Genomic DNA, 18,966 nt, shown 5'->3' on the forward strand with positions numbered 1-18,966 from the left:
ACAGCTCTGTCATGTGGTTGTTCTTTATTCCAATTTTATATATAATCTTTTTCATATTATTAATACATGCTCATTACAGAGAATGTGGGAAATACAAGAAGGCACAAAAGAAAATCAGACACCTTTCATCAGTCATCGTTATTTTCTTGCCTATTGGATCCTACAGGTACACATTTTTCAATGCCACTTAAAAATAATTATTTTTTCAGAGACTACATAATTTTCATCTTCTGTGTCTAGTTATCAATATAATGTAATTCCTCCATTTTTTTCAATAAAACCATAGAAAAATCATTGAAAACACCTCTGATTATTTTATTTGAATGGATCCTTACAGGCAAAATTACTTGCCAAGGGGTATAGCCTTTAAAATGTTCTTGATCTCTATTGTCAAATTTCTTTCCATAAACTTTATACCAATTTATAATCCACTAGGAACATATGAGAGTCCATACATTTGCCAGCATTTAGAATTATCATTTATTAATCTCTTTAATAATTTAATAGATGAAAGTGTTACCATTTTGTTTCACTTGCACATTTCTAATTTTATTGGTTATTTCTTTTGAAAATTATCCATTGATTATTATTATGAATTTCTTATTGTTTTCTTATTTTCTTTATTATCAGAGATATTAATCTATATTTTCCCCGTTTTTCACTGAGCTCATTGTGATGTGTTTGGGGTGCTTTCTATCAGCAGCTTTCTATTTTGCATTCTCTGTCTTTCCCCTTATGAACTCTTCCACCCACTAAAAATCCCCTCATCCCATCCATGCAACTTCTTTCTGACCTCAAAATCCAAGCCATCACCAAGTCCTGCAACTTTACTTCTACATATCTCTTGATTGCACTTCTTTTTATTTCAAGATACCAATTCAAGTCTTACTATTTTAACAGTTTCCCAGCTACATTTCCAGTCTCTAGATTTGCTCTCTTCTAACCCATTCCCACCGGTGCCACAGTTGTCAACACCTTGCTTAAAACAATTCAGTGGTGCTCTATTTCTGTCAGGATAGAATCCAGATTGTTAATAAGACTTACCAGTCCATATTCTCCAGCCTCATTTCTTCAATTTCCTGATCCTCACTCAAATTCTAACTTCAGCTACAGTGAGTCATTCCAGTTCCTTTTTGTCACCTTTAAGCCATTGTGCTCACTCTATGTCTTGTGCCTAAAACATTCTTATTCCTGAGCTCCCTTCACTACTTGTTTTCTTTTCAGGAAAGACTTCTATTTGAAGTCACATGTTAGATATCCTTAAGTGACATGTTAGAAGCATTAAGTGACGCCATCTCAACCTGCGCCACTCCTACCTCCCCAGGCTGAGTTAAGGGCCCTGTTAAGTGCTCAGATAGCAAAGGGCACTTCTCTATAGCACTGCCATACAGGCTGCCTGTTTGTGTGGCTGAACATTCTTCTCACACCCACCACCCCGACACACACACACACACACACACACACACACACACGTTGTAGATCTTGAGAGCATAATCAAGGGTGTCTTCTCTACAGTTGTATTTCCAAAACTTATCACGGCATCTGGCACATAATCAGTTACAGAGGAATATTTGCTGGCCAAATCAGATTGATTAAATATTTACACATTTTTTTCTTCTCATTTAAAAAAAAACATTTTATTGTTACATAGCAATTCTAATGCTCATGGGTTTGCTTTGGTAATGGTGGAATGAATCCCTTACTCATTGATACATGATTCTTCATTGGTCATATGTTAAATTATAATATAGTCCAGAATGTGCTTCATGTTCTAGTCAAGAAATCTGTTAATTATTCTTTTTTTAATAATACATTTTAATATCTAGAGCAAGCATCCCTGATTAATTTCCTTTGTAGAAATTCTATCAGCTATTTTCACTCATTCATTCCTTTCAGATAAACTTAAAAATCATTTTGTTTGGTTCCAAAATAAATACTCTATTGGACCTTTGGATTAGAATTGCATGAATCCTATGCAATAGTTTGGGGAGAGCTGACATTTGTGATTTTCAGTCTCTCATCCAGGAACAGCACTCAGAGGGGCTTTTACTCAAGAAAGTCTTTATGTTCTCACAGCAAATACTTTTATTTTCTTCATCTGAGTACCACATTTTTCTTGCAGAGATTTATTTCTTAATGTTTTACACTTCTCTGTGCTATTATGAAAGAAATAGTAATATAAACTACGTCATATTATATCATATGATCTATATCTATATATCTATATCTATATCATCTATCTATATAATTCACTAAGAACTCGAAATTTTCTTTTTGTCCGCTGGTGCTGTGAGATAAGCACAGTCATACAAGTTACCCTTGGCTAAAATGGAGTCATGATTAAATCCACATCTATCTGGATTCCTGCCTCCTGCACTTCTTTCTATATGACTTCCTTTCAAGCTTTTAACTAATGACACCAGAGAGTATGCTGGGAAGTAGGGAAGAGGACAGGGTTTTAAGTGAGCAGCTCTCTGCAAAATCTTTTAACTAAAATTAGCTCTTGATGTAGATGTAGCATGCTTGTCTTGTGGCTTCTGTCCATTTTCTGGAATACTGCCACTGTCTCTTGGGATATGTGTATCCCACTTCAAAAAGTGTGGTTTATAGTTCACTACTTTCCCCCAAAAAGTTCCATATCAAGGAAACTTAATCACATTTTAGGCCAGAGAAGTTGGGTCTAGAAACACAGAATAAATTATTTAGACGCTTAGAGCTCTCAAGTATACAATTACAATGAGTACTCAGGACTATTCGTTCCCATGTCTAGAAGTAAGCCAGTTGTCTTTAATGGATTGCTATAAAGTGCACTCTTCCAATTAATGATCACAATAAAAGGATGATTTATATCTCTAAAAAGTTTAGCAACTAACATAAAATGCAAACCTAAAAATGTAGTTGTCATTTGACAAAGCATCCATTTGAGAAAAGATCTTTCCTAAATTCTAAAATTACATGGATTTTTACAACAGTAAACTGGACACACTTAATTACATTTGATAAAGACTTTTGATTAAAAAGTGATCTTTAAGCAATTGTAAACAGGTACATAGCAATTAATACATAAAGCCCTTATGTCAGTTCTCAGCAAGGGAAAAGAAATCAACAAATGGCCTAGAAGCAAGATTATGTCAGTAGATAAAGAGTGTAAAAGCAACAAAGATTTCCCTTGGACTTTCTTCTTAAAGAATGCTTCAAGTTAATGGCTAAATCATATGCGATATTATCAGTTAAATAATGTTTGCTTAAGTTAAGTGCTTAGTGAATTATATGATTATATGCAGTTCATTCCACAGTATGAGTTCAGTCATTCAAAACATATCCTCTTTGTTTTGTTTACAAAGTCACCAGAAAAATAAATCTCTCAGGTATTTCAGTCACAATTCCTGTGGTTAATCAAAAATCTCCTAACAAACAGAAGTTCAGGACCAGACAGCTTCAGTGGTAAATTCTACCAAACATTCAAAGAAGACTTAATATCAATCCTTCTCAAACTCTTTCAAAAAATAGAAGAGGAAGTAACCCTTTCAAACTATTTTATGAGGCCAGCAAGAAACTAGACAAGGATACTACAAGGAAATAAAATTACAGATAAATAGCCCTGTCCCTGAAGATATAAATGCAAAAGTCCTCAACAAAATATTAGCAAACCAAAATCAACAATACACTAAAAGAATAATATACCATGATCAAACGGGATTTATTCTAGGGATGCAAGGATGGTTCAACATTTGCAAATTAGTCAATGTGATATACCATATTAACAAAATAAAGGATAAAAATCATGAATATCTCAATAGATGCAGAAAAAGCATTTGACGAAATTCAAAACCCCCATGTGATAAAAACTCACAGCAAAGTGGGTGCAAAAGGAGTGTACCTTAACATAATAAAGAATATATATGACAAGCTGATAATTTACATCATACTCAAAGATGAAAAGCTGAAAGCCTTTCCTCTACAATCAGGAACAAGACCAGGATGCCTACTCTCACCACTTTTATTCAACATAGTATTGGAAGTCCTAACCACAGCAATTAGGCAAGAAAAAGGAATAAAAGGCATCCAAATTGGAAAGAAAGAAGTAAAATGGTTACTATTTATAGAGGACATGATATTATATATAGAAAATCCTAAAGACTCCATCAAAAAACTGTTAGAACTAATGAATTCAGCAAAGTTGCAGGATACAAAATCAATACACAAAAATTTGTTGTGTGTCTATATACTAATAATGAACTATCAAAAAGAGAAATAAAGAAAACAATCTGGCTTATAATTATGTCAAAAAGAATAAAATATCTAGGAATAAATTTAAACAAGGAGGTGAAAACCCTGTATATTGAAAACTATCAGACATTAATAAAAGAGATTGGAAAAGACACAAATAAATGGAAAGGTATTTGTACTTATGAATTGCAAGAGTCAATATTGTTAAAATATCCATACTACTCGAAGCAATCTACAGATTCAATGCAATCTCTATCAATATTCCAATGGCATTTTTCAAAGAAATAGAACCAAAAAATCCTAAAATTTGTATGGCATCACAACAACCCCAAATAGTCAAATAATCTTGAGAAAAAAGAAACAAAGCTGGAGGCATCACACTCCCTGATTTCAAACTATATTGCAAAACTATAGTTATTAAAACAGTATGATATTGGCATAAAAACACACAAAGATCATTGGAACAGAATAGAGAGCCCAGAGATAAACCCATTAAGTGATCCATTAATTTATGACAAAAGGGACAAAATATACAATGGAGAAGAGAGTAGTCTCTTCAATAAACTGGACAGCCACATGCAAAAGAATGAAACTGGACCACTTTTTTATACTATTCACAAAAATTAATTCAAAATGGATCAAGGATTTGAATGTAAGACCTAAAACCATAAAACTCTAGAAGAAAACATAGGCGGTAAGCTCCTTCACTTAGGTCTTAGTGATGATTGTTTGAATCTGATACTAAAAGCAAAAAGAAACAAGTGGGATTACATTAAATGAAAATGTTTCTGCAGAGTAAAGGAAGCCATCCACAAAATAAATAGGCAACCTACTGAATGAGAGAAGATATTTGCAAATCATATATCTGATAAATGGGTAATATCCAAAATGTATAAAGAACTCATACAAATGAATAACAAAAAATTTTTTGATTAAAAATGAGCAGAAGATCTGAATAAATGTTTTTCCAAAGACATACAAATGGCCAACAGGTACATCAAGAGATGTTTAATATTCCTAATCATCAAGAAAATGCAAATCAAAACCACAAAGAGATATTGCCTTATATCTGTTAGAATGGCTATCATCAAAAAGGCAAGAGATGACAGATACTGGTGAGGATATGGTGAAAAGGGAACTTTTGTGCACTGATGGTGAAGATGTAAATTGGTCCAATCGCTATGGAAGACATATGGAGGTTCCTCAAAAAATTAAAAATAGATCTACCATAGGGTCCAGCAATTTTACTTCTGGGTATATGTCCAAAGGAAATGACAATAGGATTATATAAGAGATATATGCATTCCCATGTTTGTTACAACACTATTCATAATAGCCAAGATGTGGAAAAACCTAAATGCCCATGAATGAATTAATGTGTATACACACTTTGAATAATTACTAATTCCAATGGGTTAAATCTGGAAGGAAAGAAACATCAATTGAGCTATCAGCTGTAAAGTGTGTATACATTTTGGGGGGATACTATATGAAACCATGAGAAAGAGGGATATTATGCCATGAGAAAGGAGGATATTATTCCATTTGCAACAACATGGATGGACCTTGAACACATTGTGTTAAGTGAGATAAGTTAGAGAAAACAAGTACTGTATGACATCATTCATTTAAAAAAAACCCTCATAGATACAAAGAAAAGTGGTTTCCAGAGGTGAAGGTGGTGGGTGAGAGAAATGGGTGAAGGGTCAAAAGGTAGAGAAGACAGCTAGGCAGGTAAGCCACACCTATGGGATGGCAGCTGAGGTGAGTATGTCCCTGATTGGCTGTACCACAACCTACACACACATATACATTACCTTCCTACAGAGGGGCTAACAGTTCCAGAGAGTAAAAACCCCATGAATACGGTAAATAACCCCATTATGTCATAGTCATACCATACACACTATAATAAATTTTCAAGTATCACTAGGTAAGAAAATTTTCACTTGCATATCATTTACAGTCTATTTATTTATTTATTTATTTATTTATTTATTTTAACTTTTTATAATTTTTATTTTTGTTTAAAGTATTACAGATGTCCCTTTTTCTCCCCAATGACCCGTTCCCCCCCATTCCTTCCCCTTCCCCAGTCCCTCTCCCCACCATTGTCTGTGTCTTTGGGTTGTGCATATATGCATATAAATTCTTTGGGTACTCTCTCCCCCTCCACCCCCCCGCCCCCCTCCATCCCTCTGACATTTCGTCAGTCTCAACTATGCTTCCATGTCACTGAATCTATTCTGCTCGTCAGTTTATTAAGTTCTTTAGATTCCACGTATAAGCGAGATCATGTGATATTTTTCTTTCACTGCCTGGCTTATTTCACTTAGCATAATATATTATTATAGTCCATTTATGAAGCCAGAAGAATGCCCAGTTATTGCTACTATATATTTAATAAGAAAGAAACTTGAAAAATCAGTGAGGGAATTTAGTTAGACAAAAGTCAGGTGACATGGCTTCTTATTCAGGTTCTGTTACTCTGATCTTGGCAAGTTGCTTACCATTCATATGTGTTGTTCTCATCTAGAAAATTCACGAGTTAGACTAGATGAGCCTATGTTTTTTCCAATTGAAAATTATGTCAATTGAATCTAAGATTTACATGAAACTAAAATTTTAATAAAATCCTTGGTAGGTTTACCTACATTCTCCCTCTGTCCTGAAATTTAGAATCAACCAAATATTTTATTAGAATTTTTACTGATGTCATATCTCAGTTTTCTCCAATACTTTAAATGCTGGAGTACAGAAAGACTGTATCTGCATTATAAACTGTGGATGGGAAAGCCAGTTTTAAATTTGATCATAGTTATAAAAAGTAAAATTATAATCCACAAATGTTAAACTTTAGCTCTCTGACTACTATAAATATTTGAAAGCCCAATTATAAAATTCTTCAGCAAACCTTCAGGAATTGAGCTCTAAAACCCCCTGAGATGGCATATGACCTGGTCAGCAAGGGAAGGAATGAAAACTCTAAAACTTAAGGTAGAGCCTGTGACACTATGGGAAATGCCCCTCTGAAGGACACAGAGCTGCTAGTTGCACATTTTGAGGGGCCCCTGAATTTGACTCCTGCCACTCTGTATCACGAATGGAAATGGTGGAGAGAAAAACACAAGTCCGACGAGCCAATTTAGCTATTATTTATCAAGGAAAGCCTGATTAAAATAACTTTTCTATTCTTATCAAAGGACTTTCAAAACTGGTTTTTCAGGACTAGGATATGAATAGAAATTGAAAATTGCCCCCATATACCTATTCTTAGATTAGAACTCAGGGGATAACAGAGAGGCAGGCCAGATATACACTAGTCCCTGTAAGGCCACACCCCCCATTTAACCCCACCCTGCTTAATTCCTTGGTACATTAATGCAAAATATGTGATTTTCTTAATAGGGACAATGGAGTGGATGGAGAACAGGTTTGGCACCTCTCTCACAGCTCAGTGACTTGTAATGTTTTTACCAGTAAAAACACACACACAAATATAACATTATCTATAAGACAGCAGGGTTCATCATTTCACTAAAAGCATCATCTGTGAAAACAGGGAGAGCCTTTTAAAAAAATGTTTTTATAATCACTTCAGAAAATAGACCAGGGAGTGCTGGCCTCTTGACTTAAAGAATTTACTATCCTATGTTTGAGAGAATTCACTAGCTGACAGCTCCCACACAGAAACTCAAAAAGGTTCCCATTTCTGTGATGCCTGAGATGTGTAAAATTGCCAGGGAATCCAAAGCAATGTGATCTAAAGCACAACAAGGAATCATTAGCTATTGACAAGCAGAACAGCCCATTGAAAGTTGTCAAAATTTAACTGGAAAAAAAGACAGTTAATACAGTAAGTTCTAATTTTAATCATTTGCTTAGGAAACAGAAAATTATGCAAGTAAAGTAGACATATTTATGTTTACAAATATGATTCAACTTACCTCTCTTGAGCAGACAACCAGGACTTTCTGTCTAAACAGCCTGCTGTGATTCCCCAGGTGGATCCAGCTGAAACCTATGTGTACCTGGCGTTGGCTGAGTGTAGTTTCCACTTCTACCTGACTGTGTTAATGAGCAGTTCAGAGGCTTCTCCCTCAGTGGCTGACTCATTCAGGGAGGAGGTGGGTGGTGTGAAAGAGGGTGTCACCTTGTACAAATACCAATTCAATGAAAACAGGCTCACTGGTGGACCTACTGTCTTTGTTTGGTGAATTCTTCATATAATTTATGGCCTTGTTTGGCAAAAAAAATAAAATAAAAGTACTGCTGTTATCACTTTTTTAATTGATATCAACGACACACATGATTATATCACTGGCAAGGTGGTATAGTACACAAACTATTTTGGATTCTCTCTTTAAAAACAAAACAAAAACCTCAAGGCAGGAGGAATCTCTACCTGCCCACAGTGCCCGAAGGCTGGGGCACAGATACACCCACAGGAAGTACACTGCTCATAGGAACCAAGATCCCTTAGAAGACAAAAGTCCTCTGGAACCCTGAGATCAGAATATACGAAAGGAATCTGTTATGCAAACTGTACACATGGAATATTTTGTAAAACTATCAGAGGAAAAATACATTCTGGAATCTGAGTTCTGATCCTTTTATGCACAAAAATGTGGAAAGGATGCTTAAAACATTTTTCACATCTGAGGGCGGCAGCAGACTCACTGTCAACACCTGCAGAAGAGCCATGTCAGGTGAGGGCTCCTAATACACCGGTTCTAAGACGCATCTTCCACTGTGGCCTAGGAGGCTCTGAAAAAGCTTAGCATGCCTGGGACAGTGCAGAGAGAAGCCAGGGCATTTGAGTTTCACCTTTACTCATCTGTCACACCGTGAGTTAACCAATAATCCCAGTTTCAAGACAGCTCCTGAAAACTACAGTCCAGCTGAGCTATAGTTACAGAAATGACTATAACAAGAAGTAGAAAGATGCAGTTTGGAAGCCACAGCAATTGCAGTATGCAGTCACTATGAACTGGGACATCACTTCCTTAATGTGCCCTTACTTTAGGCTGAGGAATCTGAAAATCTAAAATGAAAATGTTCTTTAAAGTAGCATACATACATATATGTGCATATGTGTGTGTGTTTATTCAGCCCTTTTATGGAATTTTATATATGCAAAATATTTTAGAAATATGTTTTAAATTTCTGTGATGCCCGTAAATGTTGGTTGGATTGAGGCTGGATATTAATACTACAAATAGGAAAGTTAAAAAAACAGGGAATGATGTGGCTAAACTAAAAAAAAAATAATTAGAAGTTATATTCAGCATTCATTTAGCCAAATGATGGGCTAAAACAGTTTCCGAGCTGGCTTGTAGGGATAAGCAGTGACTTCCATTATAGAATGTGTAAATAAATGTACGTTTTTGTTCTTCATAGAATATAGAACCAGAAAAATAAGTTATTACCTTGTAATGAAGTAAAATACATTGTTCAAAGTACATTTAAGCCTTTTGAGCTTTTAAGCAATTATTTCAGCATGTAATTGAGGGTTTCTCCTATTTTAAGTACCAGGAACCCACACCACTAAACCACACCAGTGTCTTTTCATGTAGAACCAAATCTTTCATTCAAAAATAGGGCTAATTCTAAACACTTGGGAAAAATTCAGACCTCCTTATTGCTGAACAGACATTCAGGAAAAAAAAAGAAAAAAAAACCTGCCCAAAATTAAGAATCTCAAAATGTGAAGAGGTCGATCAAGAATGTGCATGGGTGTGGAAGTGGCCGAATAGGTTTGGCCTTGGTTTCACTCTGGCCTTGAATGGGGAAGCCTTGAACATACTTAGAATAACTTGTCTCCACCACGCCTACTTCACTGTGAGTGTCAGAGTTCCTGAGGTCTCTTTGGAACATAAGCTCCTAGGCTGGGATGGCAAATGTTTTCCTCAGGTGCCAGTGCCAACTGCTTGGTGCTGGCTGCCTGAAGGGATATGAGGTTCGTAAGACAGCTTTGGACTTACCCAGGAGAGTGCCATGGTTAATTAGCAATGTTTGCCACAGGTCTCAGACGAAGGAGTGTTTGCTGACCGTATCACCTAAAACAGGACAGTGTTTTTTCCATGTGTTGTATCCAACGAAACAATCAGCCAAAATGAGCACTATTACTACATAATAATGAAAATAGCAAAATTTATATAGCGCTTTTAATGTGCCAGCCATTTTTCTAACCACTTTTCATACATTAATTTAATAACTGTTATTAGATGGTTGTTTCTTCCTGCTATGGTCTGAATGATTGTGGTGCCCCATACCCTGACAAATTCATACGTTGAAATCCTAATCCCCAAAGATGATGGTATTAGGAAGTAAGGCCTTTGAGAGGTGCTTAGGTCAAGAGGGTAGGGCCCTCATGACTGGGATTAGTGTTCTTATAAAGACCCTACAGAGCTTTCTAGCACCTTCAACCATGTGAGGGCACAGCAAGGCCCCAGCTATAACAAGGAAGAAGGCCCTCCCCTAAGCATGCTGGCACCCTGATGTCAGACTTCTGGCCTCCAGAATGTGAGAATCAAATTCTGTTGTTTTTAAGCTGCCCAGCCTATGGTATATCTTTGTAGAAGCTTAGATGGACTAAGATACCTCTCACCCCAGAAAGATTACAAAAGTGATGCTGAAAATGCAAAAAATACAAATAGAACAAATCAGCATCTCTAATCTATTACTCTGGGACTCTGAGGGGTTGAAAGATAGAGGGTTCCCAATTTTCCTCCCAGGTGGAGAAAATAAATACTATGTGCATGTTAAAACAAGACATATGTCATTATGGTGATAATTACAGAATCAATTCCCCTTTGGCTGGTAGTAGACAGAGGTGAGAATTAGTGTATTATGGTCAGTGCTGCAGGAGCTGGTGCGTTGCTTGATTCACTTCTACGGCGTCACCATGACCAGGAGCAGAGCACAGCAGAGAACCCTCAGGAGCCTGAAATCCATTTTCAGTACAGACCCACTGTTCACTATGGCAAAGCTCTTTTCCCTATGCCCATGTCTTCCTTAGTGCAGTCAGACCAATGAGATCAATATTTTTGTCAACTGGACAGATGACATAAATGATATGGGTGTTTCAAACCGGGATTCCAAACCTGTGCTCCAGTAAACAACATCAGGAGGAACCAAGAAGATGCAGCTGAACCTCCTAAGTGAGGCTTTCTGTATCCTCTCCAAGCTTCAAACAGGCAACTACTCTTGCCCAAAGAAATCAGCAGAGTTTAGGCATGGCAGATGTTGATGAAAATAAAAATAGCAATAACAACATAACAATAGTTTTAGTATATGCCAATCACTACTAAGTGCTCTACATGTATTATTTCATTTGATCCTCACAAAAAACCTACACTATAGGAGCTGCTGTTATATCCAAGATAGAGATAAGAAAACAAAAGCCTAAGGTCACACAGCTAGGAATCAGATGTGTCTAAAATTCCAGTCTAGACAGGCTGACAGCAGAGCCCACCTTCTTGAGTATGAAGCTCCACTGTCTCCCAAGTGCCCGAAAGGAGCACAGGCACCTGAATCAGAAGACTGTGGCCAGACTGCAGGGCAAGCAAAATTTACAGCAGGCCTGAGCCTGACTAATAGGCTACAGAAAAGTACAGTGGCTTCTAGCAGGAAACGTATGTGTATATGCATAGATGTGTGCACCTATTTCACTCACAGCACCAAAAATAATATACTACAGGCCACATCCATTAAATCACAGCGTCAGACCACAGAATGACCAGGAATCACTTCGGAATTTAGGCCCTTTAATGATAGTGTGAATCTAACTCACTAGTTTTTTTTTCTTTTTTCCTTTTAAATAGACTTATATTTAGAGCAGTTTTAGGTTCACAGCAAAATGGGAAGGTATAGAGAGTTCCCATATAATCCCGCCCTCATGCATGCCTAACCTTGTCTGTTTTCAACATCTCCCTCCAGAGTGGGACATTTGTTACAACTGACGAGCCTACACATCACCATTACCCAAAGTCCGTAATTGACATTAGGATATCACTGGTGGTATTGTACATTTTATGGGTTTTGATGAACGTGTCATTACACGTATCTGCCATTCCAGTATCATGCAGAATAGTTTTACAGCCCCAAACCCCTCTGTGCTCTGCTTAGTCATCCCCCCTACACCTAACCCCTGGCAACCACTGACCTTTTTAGAGTCTCCACAGTTTTGTCTTTTCCAAAATGTTGTATAGTTGGAATCATACAATATGTAGCCTTTTCAGGCTGACTTCTTTCACTTAGCAATATGCATTTAAGTTCCCTACATGACTTTCATGGCTTGATAGCTCATTTCTCTTCAGCATTGAGTAATACTCTGCTGTCTTGGTATACCACACTTTGTTTATTCAAGCCCCTAATGAAGCCATCTTAGTTGCTACCAAGTCTTGGCAATGTTTATAAATAACGTTCTATAACCATCCATATGCAGTTGTTAAAAAAATTACTTATACAATATTCTGAATCAGCCATTTGTTTATATTTTTCAGAAATTAAAAGTGTACAAAGGAATACAATGAAGTCTTTCTCTCCTTTCAAACTTCAGCCTCCAAATAAAAGCAGTTATTAGTTTATCTGGGTCCTTCCAGAGACATTTATACATGTATAAGTAAATGTAACATACCGATATTTTCTCCATTTCTTACACTATTGTTTGCAGATTACACTGTTCTGAATCTTGCTCTGTTCGTTTAACATTATATCCTGAAGATCTTTCTACATTGTGTATTTCACAGCTGCTTGGCACTGACAGTGCGGATATTCCATAATCTATTTCATCAATATTAGTGGACATTTCCATCATTTCTAAGCTTTTGCTAATAAACAATGCTGCAGTGAATAACATTGTATATAAATATTTGGCACATGCTTGTAAATACCTGTAGGATTCATTCTTAGAGATGTAATTGCTGAATCCAAGGACTTGTCCTTTTTTTTTTTTTATGTCTTTATTGAATTTTTCAGAGAGAGGAAGGGAGAGGGAGAGAGAGAGAAACAGCAACGATGAGAGAGTCATTGATCGGCTGCCTCCTGCACGCCCCCTTCTGGGTGGGGATCAAGACCGCAACCCGGGCATGTGCCCCAACCAGGAATCAAACCGAGATCCCCTGGATCATAGGTTGAAGCCCAACTGCTGAACCACGCGGGCCAGGCAGGATTTGTCCATTTTAACTTTGGAAGATAAACAATACCAAATTGTCCTCTGTAATGGATTTACAAATGTACCCCTCTTTTTCTCATTAGTTTCTTTCATCATTTGTTCACTTAACAAAATATTAGGTACCCAGTATGCTTCTAGTATACTGTTTCAGTCCTAAGGAATAGAAAAATTAGTGAGACCTGGTGCTTGCTCTCCAAGAATTTACCATGTTTGGTGAGACAGACATTGAATGAAATAGCTATAATACATCAGAATAAACTAATACAGAGCAATTTTCAAGGCTGGGTATGGTATAGTAGAGAGAATGAATAGAATTATACCTGTACCTGAGAGGTGATATTGACTGAGTTTTAAAGTTTAAGTGGAGAGTAATTAGATGGTCAAGAGGAAAGAGAGCCATTCACCCACTCTGCCTTCCTGGGTCTTATTCTTAACATCTTCCAGATTTCTGCTTATGAATATAGTTCACAGTTTGGCAATCTGAGCAATCACTAATCTTTCCAATTAGTGAGAGAAGTAGGAGCAGAGCTATAATTGGGTAAGCAGGACTCGCAGCCAAACTCTCCTCAGTAGTGCCAATGTTGAGAAACCCTGCTTGAAAGTTTTTCTACTCGTTCCTATATCCACCAAATACAGCATTTTTGAAGCCCAGCAATACTTGGGGGGGGGGGGGAGGCATACATTTCCTAGTTCCATGGTCTTCTATAGAGAAACATGAGATACCCTTCAAATATACAGTAATCCTTCTGCCCACAGGCTAAAATAAACAATTTCACAAAGATTGGAAAAATTGTTCTTTCTTCTACTGAAAAACTTAGGATCGCAAATCTAACGTCATAATTAAAGTGTTACTTTTATATCTAGATTGTTATTTTGTAATGCCATGATCATCTTTTCTGATTTTTTCAATTTGTAGTCAATTTGTCCACTTTACACTGTCTCTTCATCACCAAATATTTCATAGTATTATATCATAAGCCCCTTGAGATCAGAGACCAGGCCTTCAAATTTGTCTTTATTCTAAAACCATGGCACAGTTCTTGACTCATAATAGCACTCAGTAATTGTTCACTGAATGAAGGAACAGTGATCATAAACAGTGAGTGTGCATACACAAAGGGTATTCACAGTTTGCCAAAAATCTGGTTTATCTGTTTTATAAATCTGATTTTCTTGTCAGGCATTTCCATCCCTGGCTAAACTATAGACTATAATAGGCTACACTAAAGACTATAAAATTAGCTCTTCAACTCACCTATAACACTTGCTGTTCTCTTAAAACAAGAGAAGATTTCTCTAGATTATATAGAGATTGCTCAAATAATAATTACCATAGCGGAATTTATTGCCCAAGGTTGAAAACTCCCTCACTCTCTTCACACCCACATCCAATTAAACGATCACTGGCCCATCACTGTCAATTCTGCCTCCCAATTCAGTCTAACCTTCCCCTTCCTGTTGACTCTCACCACCGCTGCTTTGGTCCCAACCTCATCATCTTGAGGGAGCACTATTTCAATCACCCACTAACTGGGCTCTTTCCTGTTCAAACTGTTTCCCTACTTTGTCAGCCTCTTTCAGGTTGTAAAGATCAGAGATAAACCTCGGAAAACTCAGTCGATAGGAACGCACTAACAGTGGCAGTTCAACATGGAAGACTCATAGTACCCAAAATGATAATACCTAGAAATCTATCGTTTGTTATAGGAAAGAGATGTAACATAGCAATCACTCTAAGGATAAGCATCACAGCTAAAGGCTGTCTCACAGCAAAGGGTCAGAGAAGCCACTGAGAGCTCCAGTTGTTTCCTCTCTCTGGAGGCATCTTTACAGGATCCACTTTCTCTCTCAGATCAAGACCCACTGAATTCATATGAAAAGATGCACAGTAAAAAAAGAAAAGGAGAGACAGAGGTGAGGGAGGGAGGGAGGGAGGGAGGGAGGGAGGGAGGGAGGGAGGGAAAAAAAGAAAGAAAGAGAGAGAGAGGGAGAGAGAGAGAGAGAGAGAGAGAAAGAAAGGGAGGGAGGGAGGGAGGGAGGGAGGGAGGGAGGGAGGGAGGGAGGGAGGGAGGGAGGGAGGGAGAGAGGGAGGGAGGGAGAGAAGGAAAGAGAGAAAGAGAGAAAGAGAGGAAAGAGAGGGAAGAGAGGGAAGAGAGGGAAGAAAGGAAGAAAGGAAGGAAGAAAGGAAGGAAGGAAGAAAGGAAGAAAGGAAGAAAGGAAGAAAGAAAGAAAGAGGAAGGAAGGAAGGAAGGAAGGAAGGAAGGAAGGAAGGAAGGAAGGAAGGAAGGAAGGAAGGAAGGAAGGAAGGAAGGAAGAAAGAAAGGGTCAAAAAGGAAATTATGGGGAAAGTCTGGAATATTCTGTACCTTTCAATTGGTAGAAAAATGTTTGAATCATTCACCTAACCCCCAAACCGAGCAAATTAAAGTTTTCACCTCATAGGGAAACAAACAAATAAACAGACCAAAAACAAAAAACAAAAAACACCGATTTGTGAAGAGAACACCCAAATGGAGTCTCAGCTGGAATTCCATACACCCTGCTGGTCACACAGGCACATTCCTGCTATGTGACCAGGCCTTCTGAGGTCTATCCATAAACAATGCTGACAAGCCATCCTGAAACTCTGGGGCACATGGTTACAAAGCTATGCTATAAATCAGTATGTTTCAGATCAGAGCTGTGCATACTCATTTCTAATTTTTGTAGAATAACTAAGACTGCTGAACTTAACCTTCACAGCCCAGGAGGTTTAGTATCAAGATCCAGGAGACTGAAAGGATGACAGGATACAGTGTCTGCAGTCTTTCTTATAAATTATTTCCTGCTGTTTACTTTGCAAAAGCAACACTAGTTGTTGGGTGCAACTCTGGACACCAAATAGCAGCTTTATGAGTCTCCCTACCATGACTCAGCTCCCCTACCTCTGATTCTCTTCCTGGTCCTTCTCTTCACCATGTTACCAATTTATCATAGTTTAAATCCTGTGAGAGCCCAGCCGGGCGTGACTCAGAGGTTGAGCATCGACCTAGGATCCAGGTGATTGGGGTTCGATTCCTGGTCAGGGCACAAGCCCAGGTTGTGGGCTCGATCAATGACTCTCTCATCATTGATGTTTCTATCTCTCTCTCTCCCTCTCCTTTCCTCTCTCTGAAATCAATAAAGATATATTTTTTAAAAATAAAAAAATAAAAAAAGATTTTCTTAAAAAAAATAAATAAATAAATCCTGTGAGAGAGATCTGCTTGAGTTGGTCAGCCACCACTTCATACTCAATTCTCATAGTGAGAACTCTTGTACCAGGCCATTTCCTGGGCTCCTGAAGAGCCATAAGAGGACAGTTTTGCTCAGACACCTACCGTACATCAATCAGCTGTGTGACCAAAGCACCAGCACTGCATGGTTCAAAGCACTGCTCCCCTAAGTCTTGCAAGTGCTCAGAAGTGGGTTATGGCATAGCGCATACCCAGCTATAACTTTTTCTCTAGTAAAGATACTGTTCCAAAACAAATGCAATCATGTCACTCCCCAGCTCCAAACTCATCATTTCCCCATGCCCCGTAAAATTTAAATTCATAAATGACTATGTTGTCCAATACAGCAGACACTAACCATGTGTGGCTATTTAAACTTAAGTTAATCAAATTTTCAATTAACTAAATTTAAAATTATGTCCTTTAGTTGTACTAGCCACATTGCAAAAACCATATTGGAAGGAACATATAGGATAACCAGAAAGTTGGTCCAAATGCCTTTTTTAAGCTACTTTCAACTATTCCAGGCTCAGCTTCCCTCACTTCCCCCCCCCCCATGTACCCTCTAAGCACATAAAAGCTCACACCACATAAAAATCCTTGCTGTTGCCCAAACACACTATATAGCTTAGGCCTTTAATATTTGTCTTTTCGCCATTCCTGTGACCTGAAATATCCTTGCCGCTTGTGCATCTTATAATGTCTTATTCACCTTTAAAGGCTCAGCAAACACACAAACTGGTCTGTGAAGATTTTCCTACCATTTCACTCCCCAATTACAGGCAGATACCTCCTTCCTTTCTGCTCCAAGGGACCTGTACATGCCTTTATTACAGTACTTAACTATAATATATGACAAACTAGTTGTACCCAGCTTATGACATACATTTCTAGAAGACCTTAACAGTGAAGACAGTAGGAATAGTGCTTAAGAGCACAACTCGGGTGCCATATAGAGTCTGCCAATGGCTACTTGTGTAACCTTGTGCTAGTCATTTAGTCCCTCTTGTCTCGGTTTCCTCATCTGTGAAATGGGGATAACCAAATAATACTTCTCACATAGGGTCATGGTGATAGTCAATTGCATTAATATTGAAAAAGCACTTAGAATAGGTCCTGGAACTCAGTAAGGGGCTACCTAAAAATTAGATATTACTAAAATATTAATGCATTTTGTTTATTCATACATGAAATGTATCTGAAAACAAGAACATAAGCACAATTAATAAGCCCACTCTTCTAGATATACTTACCGTATCAGTTAGGTAAACTCTTTAGTGAATAATGTATAATTAGTTGTCTATGACTAAACAGAGGTTTTAGAAGGTGTATTAAGATCCTGAGAGGAAGCAGAATTTGCAATACCCAAATATGCCTTTTTTTTTAAAAAAAATTTATGTTCATTGTTGAAAATATTACAGATATACCCCTTTATTGTAAGCTGGTTATTTTTAAAAAACAAAAGACTCAAGAAGAGCCTTTTACCTCCCCCTTACCTGCCTAAAGGGATTCAAATAGAAAAACCTGCTTAAAGGCAGGGAGGGAGCTGTCACTTTAACATAATATGAACTAAGTGAGGCATACAGAGGAGAATCTAGCACAGTCTGTTTTAGACTCCCCTCCACGTCCCATTGTTTCTGGGAGGTGTGGCAAGAATTTATTTACCAAATGTTTGCCCCTTTTCTTCTACTTATGAATTTCCTGCTTTCCCTTTGAAGTCCAAGCCACTACCCCCTTTTCTCCTTAGCTCAAAATGGTACACATGCCTCAACTGCCTGATTTGTCCTAAATTCTTATGGAGCCTCTGAATACATAATACATTTGCTTCTTTCCTCCAGTTAATCTGTCTTGTGTCAAATTGATTGTTAGACCAGCCAGTAGAGCTTGGAAGGGTAGGAGAAAAATTCTTTTCCCCCCCTACAATCCTCTCAAGAGTCAGTCCCTGGAACTTATTGATGAATTACTGATGGATTTATAAAAGGTTTATCAAGCAAGAAACTCATCTTTTGACTGAGAAAGGATTATTTATACACAGCAGAATGAGAGGTGCACATGTGTATTGCAGTGTTCACTGTAGTATTCAATAATTTCTTTTTTTTTTTATATGACAACTTATTTACATTCTCTTCTATTTGATTGGCTTGGCATTGTTCTCTTAGTCCCAATCTTTCTTTCCTTTCTTCGGTGTTCCCATATCCATCATGGCAGAGTTTTCTTTCTTTCTTGAAACCTACTTTATCTCTCCTCTAATAATTCACTATTGTAGTAGTTTCCTATTGCTGCTGTAGTGAACTACAGCACATC

At 37.5% G+C, this 18,966-nt stretch overlaps 1 protein-coding gene across 4 annotated transcripts in view; it reads right to left on the reverse strand.

Moving 5' to 3' along the window:
* Positions 1-8,330, reverse strand: part of SCEL (sciellin) — a 98,490-nt gene extending 90,160 nt beyond the window's left edge. For 2 of the 4 annotated variants that reach the window (XM_081129598.1, XM_081129599.1), the window contains exon 1: positions 8,178-8,317. The gene's annotated coding sequence lies outside the window, so the exon portion shown is untranslated. Of the gene's footprint in view, positions 1-8,177 lie in introns of all 4 variants that reach the window. The other 2 variants (XM_081129597.1, XM_081129600.1) reach the window with 2 other exon arrangements.
* Positions 8,331-18,966: the final 10,636 nt, after the last annotated feature.

This window comes from Miniopterus schreibersii, assembly GCF_964146895.1.
Source record: "Miniopterus schreibersii genome assembly, chromosome: 2".
In the NCBI taxonomy this organism is placed as follows: Eukaryota; Metazoa; Chordata; class Mammalia; order Chiroptera; family Miniopteridae; genus Miniopterus; species Miniopterus schreibersii.